Source organism: Rhopalosiphum padi, chromosome 2, assembly GCF_020882245.1.
Source record: "Rhopalosiphum padi isolate XX-2018 chromosome 2, ASM2088224v1, whole genome shotgun sequence".
Lineage (NCBI taxonomy): Eukaryota > Metazoa > Arthropoda > Insecta > Hemiptera > Aphididae > Rhopalosiphum > Rhopalosiphum padi.
The window spans coordinates 7,656,059-7,672,747 of NC_083598.1; the positions used below are offsets into that span (position 1 = coordinate 7,656,059).

At 24.4% G+C, this 16,689-nt stretch overlaps 1 protein-coding gene across 4 annotated transcripts in view; it reads left to right on the forward strand.

Moving 5' to 3' along the window:
• The first annotated feature begins 15,525 nt into the window (after nucleotides 1–15,525).
• The window catches only part of LOC132922420 (rhodopsin-like), a 52,446-nt gene continuing 51,282 nt past the window's right edge, over nucleotides 15,526–16,689 (forward strand). For 2 of the 4 annotated variants that reach the window (XM_060985928.1, XM_060985929.1), the window contains exon 1: nucleotides 15,526–15,677. The gene's annotated coding sequence lies outside the window, so the exon portion shown is untranslated. The remainder of the gene's footprint in view (nucleotides 15,678–16,689) is intronic. The other 2 variants (XM_060985930.1, XM_060985931.1) reach the window with 1 other exon arrangement.

The window sequence follows — 16,689 nt, forward strand, 5'->3', positions numbered from 1 at the left end:
TCCAAAACTTTCACACCAATCTTAAAAATTCGGACGGAGCCTGCCACTACAACCTAGGGAAAAAAACACTAAACAGACGTCTGCGTCCACGGCTCCCTCAAGACATTCTCCTAACGGATAGCGAAGATTCATCATCAGAAGACCCATAGAAAATATATTTACACTTATACTATATTATATAAGTTTATAACTATAATAAACTCATTTGTATCAATGTAAATAATGCATGTACCTAGTATAATCTAATTTAATTAATTAATTGTTAACCGTTAAAAATACTTGTAACAGCACCCTGTGTGCTGAAACATTTTATAATATTATAATAAAAAAAAAAAAAAAAAAAATATATATACAACAGAGCAGTATCCACTTGCCTATATTTTTTCTATTATTTTACTTATTACATTACATAGAAACTATCTTTATACTATTATTATAACATAATATCTGTATCTGTTTAATCACTTTAACAACAATTTTTTTAAAAATAAAGAATTTCACTAATTAAAACATAAAGTATATTTGAATGCGTTTCATAAGATTTGGTAACGATAATACATTTATAAATAAATAATAGATAATCAAAAATAAAATAATGTATAATTTATAACAAATAATAATAATAAAATAATAAATATTTATAAATACAATAGAATTAATCCGGACCTCGCCAGTCCCCGGACATCCGGTTAATTCGGACCAGCATATAAAAACAAAAATACTTATAGGTACTCTCGTATTTTATATTTAGATTTTACAACTAATAAATAAATCATAATATAATGTATATTGCTATTTATCCTTTATTTAAATTATTTCCATGATAAAAAACATCGATTTAACAGTCTTAGTATTCTTACCTAATATCCAAGTCTCATTTCATAAACATTTCAAAGCTGATTTCATTTAATTTTGACTTTCTGTAATCATGGTCTAGTCCCCTTAAGTTTAGATTGATGCGACGCTATCCACACAAGATTTAGAATTTTTAGGATAAGACAATTGTAAAGATATAATAAAAAAGTTGCGATGTAGGCTGATTTAAAAAAAATTAAAAATGGCAGGCAATTAAAAGCGAGGGAAATTTTAATGTTACAAATGTCCTATATATTTTCTTCCCTGTCACCTATTTATTAGCTTATAATATTTTATCTTACTATTATATTTTTTATGTAAAAAGCCTCCAATTAAAATTTTGAGTTCCACTAACGACAACTATAAGTGAAGTTGCTCTTTTAAATTTTTAATGACAATTAAACCAAGGGCCGATTTGATTTTCATTACTTACCAATGTTTAAGTATTGCTGATTGCAGCAATGAAATAAGTGGTTTAGTAGGCCTATTCTGTTTCACTAAGTTGCTGACATTAAACGTCGAGATACTAACGAGCTGTCAAAGGATTTTCCAGAAATGAGAAAGTAAGTGGTTTTAGACGTCTCTCTTATTCGCCAAAGTTACTAACAATGAACGCAAAACACTGTCCACTTACGTAGTTCTTTGAGGACAAGAATTTTATAAAATATCTAACGAAAGATTTTCATACCACAGTAAATTCAATAAACTACGGTAATCCACACCACTAAAAAAAGCAACAACATCTCAAAAGACTATATAATCGACCAATATACGACCATTTAATGGTCAATAGAACACCTTTACTATAAGGGGTCAAGGATAAGAGAGGTTATAAACAATTGAGTATGCAAGTGAACAGCGTGTTGTGTCGTTGTGTGTACAGTGTTGAATATGGAGTGATTGATTAGGGAACACAGACCCGCTTAAATAAGCTCGATAAAGCTTATTTAAATTTATTATCTCTGCGCTTTTATTTCAACTCACGAAATCCCACTGGGAATCCCACATTCTAATACTCTATAAATAATATATTTGTAATATATATAACACGCGCATGTTTTTGTCTTGCGTATTCATTAGATTCCAAAGTAAAATATTTTTCTGGGAAACTTGATACACAATTGGAATTTTGAACGAGTAGGTAGTTAATTAGTTATAGCTAATGAGTAGCGAAGAGGTACGCTCTATATTATATAATGTTGGACCACTTCTCCGCCCATTAAAACGTTAAATATTATATATTATAACTTATAAGTGATGTTATATATACAATTAATGAAAACAAAAAGATATTAATGTCCAAGAAAGTGGCAAAGAAAAATTAAAAAAAAAAAATTATATTTTTCTTTTTTGATTAAAATCAATTTGAATGACACTCATATTTGTTGACTACCTGTATCCGTTAAACAATTCAAATTTGGAACATCATTAACACTTATATCGTATCATTTAATTTTCAATGATTTATATTTTATGATACAAAAAAACTATAATATTAGAATCTTTTAATGAAAGTATAAAAGTATAATACATAATACAATCTATAAGTAGGTACTATTACATTTTCATATTGCTTTTAAAATAAATGTAGAAAAAATTTTCTTTTCAAACCATTGTTAATTTTGAGATAACAGTATGTAGTATATTATAAAGGTTAGGTCTAAGTACTCAGTTCTAAAGACTTAAGTACAATAAACTAGCGTGCCTATACAAGCTAAAAATAATTTTCAGTTTTGAATATTTTTTTGTTTTTTGTTTTGTGAACTGACATATTGTTGATATTTAATTTATATAAAAATAATAAAATTACAGTAAAATCAGATATAGGTCAATAATAATAAAAAAATTATTATAATCTGAGCATGGATAAAAACTTAAATATAAAATAATTCCATTACGTGTTAAACATTTATTTAAGTTCATCAACTCGATTTAATACTTGTATTTATTGATTTTGTAAAAATAATAAGCTTTGTAATTTTCATCTATGAATAGAATAATAATTTAAATTAAATTTTTCACATTTAACGTACAAAACGTCAAACTCGATAATTTTTAAGGAAACCAATTAGTTAAATCGATAAACTAGTAATGCAGAAACATATTCCGATTTATTTCATCCAATTAAAAATATTGTTTAACATTTTATAAGGTTAGAATTCTAATTGAAAAACTGTTCAAAAGAGAATAACTATTTAAATAATAATGAATTATCTTATATATATATATATAAATGTATACATAATATATATTCTCATCATTCAAACGTCAATATTATTTAATTGTAGGTATTCATATTTGTTTTTTAAACCATTATAATGATTTGAAATGTCCTTAAACATTGCGTAGGGTATTTTTTTCTTTGAATAATTATTAATGAACAGAACGCTTATAGACAGAATAACTTGGACGATAATTATTATAAAGTTGAAAGTCAAAAACTGCATTTCCTAAAGATCAAATTATACAAAACTAAAAGATGAATATCTCTAAGAGCTTTATATCAAGATTATGATTATGGTTAGGTATAAAAACAAATAATTGTTTTTTTTTTTGAACAAATATCGAGTTCGTCTTTTTTAAATGTTTAATTCATTAATAATATATCGCGTTGAGTCTGATTTGAGATACAACCACCAATGTAATCAGTATAAAACATATATATAAAATTCAGCGTGTTCGTTTTTCTAATAATAAATCTAAACTTGACAATACTATAACGGAAATTAATATTATCACGTAATCTGAACAATATATACGCAATAATAACTGGCGTCTATACTAAAATAAACGTAAGAAACAAAACGTAAAAATTATATGACTGCTCTTATGTAAAGTAGATGTCGAGTTTGCCTTGTCATTGAGTAGTTTACAGTTATAGTTGTGTTAGGGTATTTTAATTCAATGATATATTATTGCATACGAAAAACAATTCTGAGCAGAGACGGTCAGTCCTAATTACTAAGTATATCTTATGATATATTGACATTGCAATTATAACAATTTAATTTATAAAACGTAATGTAGTAGGTTACGATAACATTGCATTTGAAAATGTCCTTGTATGTAAAAAATATAATAATACGTGCATACTTCCTCCCCCCCACCGGTTATTAAGTAATTGGAATTGTTAACTTTTGATCCCCCAAATTACTAGTTAAAGCTAATTCTCCATCACAAACCTTCCTCATAAACTTTTCTCAAACAATTTTTTCTACAAAAAATTGTGTACATATACAGTATACACATAAAAAAAAATCTATGTTTAATCAATACTTAATCGTTCCGCTCAGAATTTAAAATGGAATGAGTTAAATATCGACGAAAAAAATTCAATAATGCATTTATTTATTATACACTACAAATAATGAATATATTTATAAAAACAAAAACAAATGATTCGTCAAAAAACGTTCATGTATGATACTGCGTGACCATGACAACCACGGAATGATAGCGGATGGACATAAGGTGTTATGTATGTATATACTTATACAATATACATAGTACGTATATATAGTAGATGTTATATTTCAAATAAATGATAAAAAAAAAAACCATTATATACCTAGGGAGAATTACTTTTTTTTTATGCCACACACATTTTGATAAGAACACGAAGACAAAGAAAATACGCCATTGTTCTTTTTTTAAAAAAAAAACTTGGAACTTACTAGACTTAAAAATATGCAATGGTGACGTCATATCAAATATCACGAACACCTACTGTTTCATTGTTGTAGAAAGAAATATTAAAGAAATATTAAAATTATAAAATGGACATATTAAGATCTCGGAGTGAGTTTTATTTTAAATGTTTTGTATTAATATTTCTGGACGTATAAAATGCTTTAACAGTTATGAAAATCATACCAATCCTATGGTATTATTATTCGAAGTTTATCACAAAGTTTTTTCATGATTTCTGAACGCACTTTATACACTAACATATTATGTTTTTATATTATTGCTTACAACACAATAAAATGCATAGGATTAGCGGAGAGCGGGATACAAAATTTAAGTCTATTACAGAGTACTGTTCAGGCATTCGTCTTTCTTCCTCAACATTAACTTAAGTGAGGCGTGAAGTGACTATATAATAGAACTCTATTAATATTATTATTATATCTTTTTAAATCAAAACCACATTACCGCTACTGCTTAACTAAATGTCTATAGTACCTACGTATTAAGAAATTAAAATGCTTTTAAACGAAATTATGATTTACTTTTACAGAATGTACTTAATTTTTCAATTATCAATTTATTATAACATAAGATTAATTCACACATATGATATGAGGGGAAATAAATTGTACTCTCGATTATCTGCGTTGCGGATTATCCGTCGTCTCCCGCGAAATCATCTACATATTACCTATATGTATACAAACAAATTATACATAATATTATCGATTTAATTGGGTTGTGATAGCCAATTACTCGATAACGACGTAAAATATAATACGCTTGTTTAATACATAATAATACTTTTTGGTAATTGTTGATACGTTTAATTCGTAATTTTAATTTATCGGATTATCCGCGGATGACCCTATTCCGTCACCGTATTCCACGGATAATCGAGAGTACACTATAACATTTAATAAGTTATTTTAAATTAATTTCATATCTTAACATACAACTTAACAGTTTTTTTGTAATTGAACAATTTTCCAATGTCAATATTATTTACATAGTTTAATTTTTGAAATATTTTTTTAGATTATTCACTGTCCAAATTCCAATCCATTTTTCATTTGGTCAGTTATAGTTGTCTGGTTGATTAAATAATCAGTGTGCAAGTTTTTTTTCTGAAAGTAGGATTTTGATGCATATTTTGGGGAATAAGTTAAATTGTAGTGGAATTTATATTACTTGTTATTGTCTTTCAGAATCTGGGCTGGTAATAATTTTTTTTATACTGATATTTTTTAAGTCTATATACTCGTATATATATTATTTTTTTGGGAATTATTTTTTACTGAGGTGAAAGAAATGCTCGTAAAAATTTCATATATATAGATGTAGTTGTATTAAACTTTTTAGAGAGTATGGTTATAAAGTTTTTTTACTTTAACGTATATAATATGTATTATATAGGTAACATATAATATAGATGACAATATATTTTTGACAACAATTTTGAATTTTAGTTATAATGTATTAATGTATTATTTTTTTTTATGGGAAAATCTTATCAGAATTATTTTTATGATAATCCAAATTTAGATATTGTATAAATAATCATAAACCAAATTATATAAAATATAAGTTAATAAAATAAAAAATATTAGAAACTTGAAACTCAAATAAATTATTACAATTATTGAAAGTTTAATTTATGTGTATAAAAACAATATAAGTATAAAAATAAAAATCGATGTATTCATAATTTTTTTTTTATTTTCCATGTCAAAGTTGAATTTAATACATTTTATATTTTTTTTTATTTACATTGACTAAAGCAAATATATGCTTCAAAGTATTCCGATTGTGTTTAAAGGAATGTATCCCCTAAGTATAAGAAATTGCATGTAAACTTACAGCCAAAAATTATCATTTTAACTAACTAACAATAGTTTATTTTTATACACATAAAATTCTTTAATATCTATAAAAAAAAATGTTGTTATGTATTACAGTTTTAAAATTTAAAAAAAAATATTTGTCAATACAAGGTTGATGAATAGTTTTTCCAAAGTCATAATACATTTATAGTCAAAACGACATTTTTGTTCCGTTAATGCATAGTTTACAAATATATTCCATTTGATGGATGTTAATTAAATTCTTTTGATGATGGGTGTATTATCATGTTATAGAATTTTTATTTGTCAACAATGAATACTACATAACTGATTAAAATATAAATTTCTATACTTATAAATGTATCCTTTGCGAACATGATATGATGTGTTTTAACACTACAAAGTTTTACATGTGATTAAAATAAGTAACCTTTTCTGTTAAGCTTGATATACTTACAAACATTAAATGATTTTTTTTTTATTTTTAAATACAAATAGACTACAATGGACAAGGTCATGTTCATTACAGAAGAATAATCATTAAAACGAATATCATAGGGAAAAAATGCCAATGCACATTGTTGTACTTAAATTTTATGGTATCAAATTCTTGTGGTTCTATACCTATAAATATTTGTATTTATGGTCGATACCTAAACTTATACAACACGTTTAGTCTTAAATGCGCTTTGTTTTTATGATCAATAAAATATTACGTTCTTAATAATATTTAACTTATAGAATGTTTTAATAAAAATCTACAATTCTTGGTTACCGTTAAATTTACTCGAACGAACCAATATTGCATACTCAATACGCCGTGTTATATCTTACGTGAAATGTATATTAATACATAAGGCCAAAAACTAACCCATTGTAATGCAAGCACACTGAAAAGGGAATATTATTTAGGAAAATATTTTCATTGTATTATACATAACGTCAAAATAACCGATATTATCAATCTGATTTCAACAAAAAAATATAAACTGTCTATCTCCCTTGCCATTTAAAAAAAACACCACCACCACATACGTAGTCGATGTATATAATATAGCCTACATTACATTTTATTACCTAAGAATGAGACGCAGGTAATGAAGAGTTATTATTATTATTTAATATCTTCGACTTGCGATTGATAAAATATAATTAAAAATAATTATTGTCTGTGGTATAAAAATAATATTTCTTTGCTAAAGTAAATATTTTACACAATTTAAAATTATACGCAAATTAATCGATTTTTGTTGTTGTCATATTGTACTCGTATATGTCATTATGTGGTATTTTAGTTTTTTGTTAACGTTACGTAATATTTTACTTCTTTAATTCTTGTACTTTTAATTTCTATTGAAATAAAAGTCCATTAAAAAAATGAATGTTGAATGTATGTGGAAAACGCGTTGAAAATAATGTACTCTATATCACTATACATTATATGACGCTATATTGCTTACCATCGTCCACAATATGCAGTTTACTATAAGCTCTGATATTTACTCGATTCTCGTGTGCCTACTGTATGACACAGTTATGTACGTGCACACGTGAGAATGCGAACAGTAGAAGGCGCATGTCATATATTATGTACGATGCACCTGAAGCTTTTCTAAAGGTCAATTGGCCACCCACCAGATTACGGTTGGACTACTATCTGTCTCTTGTGCTATGAACACATATTATTATTAAAGAAAAAAAATACCAAAACCTCAACTGTTGACCAGCTTAAAAATAATGTATTGTATCCTACGCGAAATTCGTGCTTTCATATTGAACGTTGCTGACATGTCGTCTCAACTATATAACTATGCACAGTACTAAAATAATACTATATATTAGTTGTACTATTATTGCTGTGTTATGTCGTGAGCTGAAAAAATATTTATTTATATCATTCATTTTTAAAAATGATCATCGTAGCTGTATAAACAATTGTATTAAAACTTATAAAATATATGTTTCATTAAATAGCATAGCACCATTATTTATATATATATATATATATATATATAATATACATGAAAAAGCTCGAGGCAATTGCTTCGCTATATAGTAAGTTTTGAGGGTATCTTGACATTAAGTAGGTCAATGTAACGGATGTGTTAAGTAAAATACATTTTATTGAAAGCTACTGATAATACGTACACATTCCTATTTTTCTGATATTTTTTTTTTTTATTTTGATTTTTCCCGCTTGTTAAAAAAAATACTAGGATTTTTTATTACTCGACTTCTTGAGACATGAACTAGATTCATAAATTTTCTATCAAAAACCACCGTCACTGTTAGACGATTAAAGCATTTTTTTTCTACTCTAAAATATAATAAATAAATAACTACATATTATATAAAATATACACACGCCCATACACGCCTTTAAGCACATACACACCATTGTAAAACCAGTATACATACTCTCTCCGCTCAGGATAAAAAATAATAAAAATATAATTTCTGTATATTTATAGTATGTGCTTATATAAGACTCTTATGTTTGAAAATAATTGCTTACCGGTTAAAATCCATATTATAAATTAATAAATAATAAATGGATAGGTGCATTTAATATATATATCCATGTTATAATACCTTGAGAGTTTATCCATTTCAGTTATAAAATGTTTTATTCTTATCAAAAGAACCATAAATATAGATATTGCTTGCTATAAAAATTCAAATAAGAATGTAAGCATGATCCTCATTTTAAAGCTAAAAGCTGTAGTCACAAAGAAATTATTTTAATGTACATGTTCATTTATCCGGAAGTCTTTCATTAGTCGATATGAAAGAATAGCACACTAAATAAAGAAAAAATTAGTACAATTGTCTACAGATCGATTTAGTCCCTTTACAAATATTATTTTTTTGTTTGATTTGACTTATAATTTAGTGTGCTCTTAGTTCAATTTTTTTATTATAATTACGCACCGTTTTTTTATTTATTAATTTTTTCAGACCCAAGGAAATCGAAATGTCTACAATCTTTAAGTTTGATATTTCTGATAAAATATAATTATAATTGTATATATGTATATTATTAAACTACATTATGTATTGAATCATTAAAAAATATATTATACATTATGTTTTATAATAATTGATATTCATTAAATTATTTTTTTTTTTAAATATCAATCATAAACAATTTGACGTAATTTAAATAGTATTTTAATTATGAAAATACATTGTTTATAGTTGAAAAAATTTGACATTTTAACAACATCCGTTAATTTGGTCATAATTATTGAATGTTATTAGTGCCATACGAATAAATAAATAAATAAACAATATTAGTTATCTTAAAATGTATTGTTAAGTGAATTAAATCTATTATTTTGTTTCACATAATATTATTACAAAACATATAAATATATGTGTAATATATGTACCTAACAAATGTAAACGCAATAAATCATAAAATTAAAAATAATGAATATTTACAATAGAATAAATTGATTTATTTAAAAATAGATATACGTTTAAAAAATGTTTACCTCTTGTAATGTATGATTTCTGCGCACAGGAAAATAATTACGATTTTATTTTATTTTATTATTATTATTATATTTTATATAACAAAATGTATTTTTTTGACATACAGTGATGGTTCTTGGTCCACTAGGTAAAACCCATACAAACAAAGGTTTAGCCTTCTCTTCATTTGTTATTTTTCAAATTAAATAGTAATTTGTGTAATTTTAAGTACCTATATATTTTAAAATCATCGAGGCTTGACAAACCGCTTAGTATTTATGTTTTTGACATGGATCCGTACCTATGTAAAATACGTACAACTTAATTTAGTAATATAAATTTGAATAAAACAATTTCATTTTTTTAACAACCAACCACAAATACCTATTGATGGTGAGAGACGTTAGATGGAAAATTAACGGTTCTATTATTTAAAAAATTACGGATTGCCGTATTTTCCTATGTAAACGGAAGAAAACGAGATATAAAACGAGTAGGAGCATTCTTGACATTTTGAATTGCATAACACGTAAATTCGGCGTTGTGTTTCACATCGTTCATGTTCTATGCATTCAAATACTGCAGTGTTAAATTTGCATTTTGACCGTCCCATTCAAATTATGAATAATTTACAAATGTCGAGCAATAAACACTTAGTCGATCTGCAGAGGTTCATGGAACCCAGTAAAATCCTAAACTCCTATATTTATCATAATGTAAAATAAATTGAAAATAGTTTTTTTTTAATTTTAAATAATTTTTAGCTATGCTAATACGACAAATATATTAAAATGTATTCTACATAATAAATATAAAATAAATTGTAGTTATTTTATAAGAGGTACAGACTTTATTGACATAAAATCTATCCCCTTATGGGTCATATAAAAATGATTTAAAGCAATACAAAAATTCGGAATATCGATCACAAATAAATATATCATATTTTCTAAATTCATACATAATTTAAAACGGAAAACGTGCAATCAGAAATGGTTGTATTGTTCGCATGACAGTAAGATATAAGTTAGTCTAATTGTATATATTTAAATAAATAAACGGTTTTCAACATTTACAAACAACTACATTATCTGCATGTGCTTTAAGTTTCAAAGTATAAATATAAGCTGCATACACTTATATAGGAGGTAGATTAACTGTAACTAAGTTTAATATCTATTCTATAATATGTATTTGATTCTCTAAATAAAAAATAATAAGTATCATATAAATATTACTATTTGTATAGTATTTAGTTGGCAGTTTATGAGTGTATAAATTATTTAGGCGTTACAAAAAAATTAAACGCATTATTAGTAGCCACAGTAAAAACGTCGAGAAACATTGATATCGATTATTAGCCTAGTATTTGATAGCACGACTTTTACTGATTTAATTTATCATATTTAATCTAACTATGTACATTTAAAGTGTCTAAATATTATATTATATAATATTATATTTATATTATGTCGATTGAGACTGTCTGGAGATTCTTCTGACATTGCTGTTTGTTGGAGGGATGGCGTGATGTTGAGTATTTTTAGCTGTGGGCAATGTTTTATTCATTTAAATTATAAGTAGTGTTAAAATATATTATTAATTTCCTTCATTTTATCATTATGTAGTGTTATAATAATTTTTATATTTTAACTGTTGCAGAAGATTGTCAAATGAAAGGACATCAATCTTTTTTCTATTTTTTACTATCTCGTCTATAGTTTAATATTTATTATGTACACTATTATTTCTTTTATATTGTACGAAAAAATAAGTAAATTATTTTGACTATATTAAACTATACATATAAAATCATATTCTATTCTTACGTATACAATTTCTGTTCTTGAAATATTTTTTTTTAACTCTTTAAATCTTTTTCACGAAATTATTATGTTAAATGATTATTATCATTCTTTAAATTAAATACATATATATTTTTATGTCTTAAAGATGAAGTATCATAAAGTACGTTATCGATATACTTAGTAAATTGTAATAACTATCCATTGGCGAAAACGAAATATTTTCCAGCATAATATTTATTATATTTATTATTTCTATTATAGTTTCTTGTCAATTTAAGTAATCAAAAACCAAACTAATTTTCTGTCCTTATTTCTTTTTAATCGTATTGAATGTATATTAATTAACTTAAAATTATACTCTAGAATTTCCCCATTATTTTCGGTCATTGCTATAATTCAGAAGTTTTTATCATATTAATATTGTGTTTACTTTATGTTACAGTATATTATCATTGTGATTCATTTGTGTATAAATATTGTTCATAATTTATCGTACACAATAAACCAGCCCTATCTGTTATAATTAATTTTGAATATCTTAACAGTAGAACAATCACTACACTAATGATTTCGTTATTGTTTAATAATGTGTAATATTAAATATTTCAGATCATAAAACAGATTTCTCAAAATCGACGGCATCCCAAAATGTGGTTGAGTTTTTTTCTTAAGACTTTTACAATTATGCTTTAAATATTTGAAATTCAACAACATATGAGATACAATTTTAAACATACCTATCATTCTATTAAAATGATCATAATTATTATTTGAATAAACCATGAATAATATTAAACATTAAAGACTGCGTAATGGTGTACTTATATAAGTAAGTTATGACAACGTTACATTCCAAACATAATACGTTTTACTGGCTTTATGCCTTTATATTACTATTGTAGGTATTCAATGAAGTTTAGTTAAAATGAATACTCTATTTAATCCCACTATACATAAATCCTTTTCTAAGACCAATGCATTTCAATTGACGCATACAAAATATGCAATATAAAATGTTACATTTTTGGACTTTTAGAGTGCAAAATTAATTAATTTAAATTTCTTGAAAAAAGTTAACAAGAGTAGTTTTTTTTCATTTTTCATGTATAATATTTTTAATAATTAACAACTATTATTAAAAGCATCTTTTTTTTTATAAATTTAACATGACTAATAAACACATACATACTATGAAACATTTGTTTTCTATATTATAATTTTAGTAAGTTAAAAAATATTAAAAATATTTTTATTATTATGTAGTGGGTAGCGAAGTGTATAAAATTGTTTTCTGTTTGTTTTGAAAATGGTATTATTTTTTGTCGCTTATTTATAAATGTATACACTATACACTTTTTTAAAAATATAAAGAGTTTTCTAAGATTTATAAATAAATATAAAAACTATTGTATTTATCTAAATATAACGATTATTGTTGTTGATTTAAAATTTAAACCAATAATACAAATCTAGGGTGAAATAAGGAAAGCAAGAAAACATCTTAGCATGTATCTTTATATACTGCCTGTGTTTTTTGTTACATTAAATATGTAAACAAAATGAGTATTTATAACAAGGTTATATTTATATATACCCATTATATAGTGATAGAAAAAGAAATAACTTTCAAAAATAATTTATTTAAAATAAAAGTGGTTAATAATATTCATAATAGTTTATTAACTGTTTTTATTTTATAGTTATTTGTGTATTTTGTCAAAAAATTTCAAAAGTACTTACTATTATATGTAAATAAAGTATTCAATGTTCACAAATATAAATTATAATTTTATATTATAGATATTTATTCTTATGAAAAAACTTTAATTAAATTAAAAATGTTCTCAAATCAAAAACATCGAAAAATATTATATATTATTATATAATTATATAATATTATATATAATATAATATAATTATTTTAAATTTGTGATGAATTAACTTAATCTATATTTCTTATTATTCTATACGAAAAACAAAATCTTAGTTTGTACATTAAAAGTTGTGTTTTAGAAATACATGCAACCAAACATTTCAATTGAATTACTTAAAGTTTTAAAAGCTTGTGGAAAAGTGTAGACTTTTTTATCTCTAGTATTGCATTCATTATAATACATTTGCATGATATGAACTTTTATTTTAATTAATATATTGTTTGTTTGACATTCGATTTTTGTCTTTCGAATAAGAAATAAATAAAAATAATAATAGTAATAATATTGTACGTCTAGAAAAACAATAATTAATACTTGTTTATCACATAAATTATTAATGTATCGCTTAGTATTGTGATTGATAGCTATTAATGTATACGTCTTGGTTGAAGTGTTGTCTTTACTCAGTGAATTTTAAATAATACAAAATCGGTAAAGTCGTTTTCCCGATGTAATAATTATTAATAGTAACTTATCCCTTGATTAGATCACTGCAATGGGGTGTGTTTAATTACTTGAATTCAATTATAAATTATTGCATACAAAAAATGGTCCTGAGTGCAATCTACGTGTTAACCTTCATTTCTATAAATATTTTACAACTTATTAGTATAACTATTAATAATTTTTTTGACGATAAGATATTTGGCATGTTAACTAAATTTAAAAAAAAAACCCACTTTTTAATGATATTATTAATTATAAATATTATAATATTATGTCATATGAAATATATTTATTACATTTATAATTTAAAATTTGAAATCTTGGGCCCACGCATGAATATGATCAGTGGGTCCCATTATATTTTTGATAAAAAATAAAATAAAATATTTGAAAGTAATTTCAATGTGATATAAACTAAAAATTAACTGAATATTAAAATGGTTATACAACCAGAGTATATCCATGTCTTTTAATTATAAAAGAAGAACATGTTATGTATTATACGACGCTTAAAGGACAAAGGATACATAGTTTTATCTTTTATTACGATAATGGTATCCATAAACATATACCTACCTGTAGTAATCTAGTACCCTTGTGACTAAGTTAACCCGTTGATTGTTTTTCCTTCGTCTGCAGTTTCAAACGATACAAACTATATTCAAATAGTTGTTTAAAACTTATGATTTTATTTATACATATTCTATGAGTTAGATACAAAATAATCTTACTTATCATATATATATACAAATTTTTTTTTCCAAATTTGAATAAAAATTTTAAAAAAAACTTTACTTATTGAAATATACAATGTACACATTTACAAATACCTCATATGTATAAATAAAACACTAAATGATGTATTTATGTAACAATAATAAAGAGAAATACCGACTACGCTTGATCTTTCCAAAAATTTTGTTGAATGAATTACATCTTTCATTAGGAACCAAAAGTTCTTATTGACTATTAGAATCTTATTAAAAAAAATGTATAAGCCATATTATATAAAATGTTCACACTTCATCACAATAACTGTTATTTATTTTCTTGTTTAATGGAACAAAATAAAATATTTCAAATCTCGACTGGGCACATACGATTTATATGTAATCGTTGAGGATTTATTATTTTAAATTATTATGTATTATTATTATTCTAAAATAAATATTTCAATGAAATAAAGGAAACTAGGAAATACATTTATAAGAAAAACACACATTTTAAATATTTAATTTATTAAATATTATCGTTCATAATTTTTTACTAGTAATTAGCAACAATAATTAATTACACTTAAGTTATAAAAGTAATAACCATATTTGATATCCACCCAAGGTCGGATTTTCTATAAACTGTGGTCCTCAAAATTAGGGTCGTCAATGTTTTTTTAAAACCTTCAGTAGGCCAGTTTTGTGTACGGTCAGGGTCAGAACGTCATACAACACACTGAGCGCGGGACGACTGAAGTGCGTTAGTTGCATCCGAGGGCGCACACAACACGGAGGGAGTGCGTCTGTCAATGCGCCACCCGTGTTAAGACCGTTCCAGTCTGCGTTGAATGTCGCGTGCAAACAGGTGCGAGGATTTTGCTGCCGATGGCTTGAAAGTACACCTAAAACGTAAGTTGATAATTTTATGATTATAAAAATATTTCAAATAATAAATTAAATAAACTCTTCTTTTTAACTAATATTTTTTTTTTTTTATTCTTTCCATTCCACATAAATTAATAAGAATATAATATCGATAGCATATATACATAAACCCGATTAAACAAATTCGTCAATTTTTTTTATATTTATCTAACAATATTTGCATTTTGAGCATTGTAAAGAATTTTATATTTTTTTTGTCAAATATTTTTTCAGGTTCATTATTTCTTTATTATTTTTTAATAATGAAACATGGATAAAAATAATTTAACTCCTGTTTTATTTTAAATGGTGATTAAACGCTTTCATAGGTCTTTAGATAAAATATAATATAACAACAAAATTGATAGATATTGTAATATAATCAAATTATATTCGATATAACTACAAATAACACATTCATTTTTAATAAAACTGCCGTTATAACAATCGAATTTTTTCTAACTATCGGCTATTGTTTTGTTAGCTGTAACTATAATACATGTAGTACATTTATAAGTAAATTTCTACATTTTTTATACGTTATTTTAATAAAATTGCGATTTTTAAACAAATTAAAATAAAGTAATAAATACTGTAAATAAAGTTTTGATCACGTTAGTTCTTTATATATTTTTACGAACTTCACTAAATTTGATCAAATCAAAAGAAGCTTACTTTTATTAAAATCTTGTCAATAAGCTTAAAAGTTGTAAATACATTATTTACATATATTACTATTGAATTAAAATATAGGTATTTCAATATATTCAGTATAAATGTATAGTTAAAAACCATAAATTTAATTTAATATTATATTGTTAGCAGCATTTGTTTTTATATACACTTTCAGTAAAAGTTATTTAAATTTTTAATAAACATGAATTATGAACACTTTTTTAATTAAGCTAATTTGTGTTTATTTTTATATAAATCGTTAAGTTATTTTTACAAGTAAAGCAACCTATAGAATGTCTGCAAATAATATTAAATAAAATAA